This window comes from Mirounga leonina, unplaced genomic scaffold (assembly GCF_011800145.1).
Source record: "Mirounga leonina isolate KUSES-001 unplaced genomic scaffold, KU_Mleo_1.0 Mir_101664, whole genome shotgun sequence".
Classification (NCBI taxonomy): Eukaryota; Metazoa; Chordata; class Mammalia; order Carnivora; family Phocidae; genus Mirounga; species Mirounga leonina.
Window position 1 is genome coordinate 3,462,529 of NW_023270175.1, and position 698 is coordinate 3,463,226.

Sequence of the window (698 nt, forward strand, 5' to 3'; positions counted from 1 at the left end):
CGGCCACGCGGCTGCCCCGCGCGCGCCCTCGGCCTGGCGCGCGCCCCGCGCTTTCGCCGCTCGGCCCCTCGCGCCTGTCCCGCGGGACTCGCGCCTCCGCCGAGCCGCAGCCTCGAGCCCTGTGCCCCTCCGAGGATGGATGAAAGACGGGAAGCCCACTAGAAAGGAAGGAGAAGGAAACGAGAACGCGAAAGTGGAGAGTAGGAGCAAAGGAAGGAGGTGGGCACGCCCAGGGAGGAAGAAGGGAAAGGAAAACTAGTTGGGGGGGGGGGGGGGGAGAGAAAGAAGAAAGTCCGAAGTTAAGTATCCGAGCCCCAAAGCACAGCTCGATGACCGGCACTGCACATAGTGTTAGTGACACTTGAGCCGAGTTACGTGAAACCTGAGCCACCGGCCTCAAATACGCCGGTTTCCTAACTGCCGGAGCTGAGCAAGCAGGTGCTTGGAGCTCCATACCTGAGACCGCCCCTATAAAGTATGTACAAAGCGGTCGGGGAAATGGCCCCACTGCGGTCGCTTTAGTACCCACCTAAGCACGCACCCGGGGTTTTCCAAGATTATGGTAAAGAGGAATACTCTTTCCTTATTGACAAATGTTCAAGCTTGGTTGAATCTGTATACCCCTCCCTTGTTCCAACTTTCCCTCTCTCCCAGCCCCGTGCAAACGTTTTCAAAAGCAAAAAAAGAAATTCCTAACC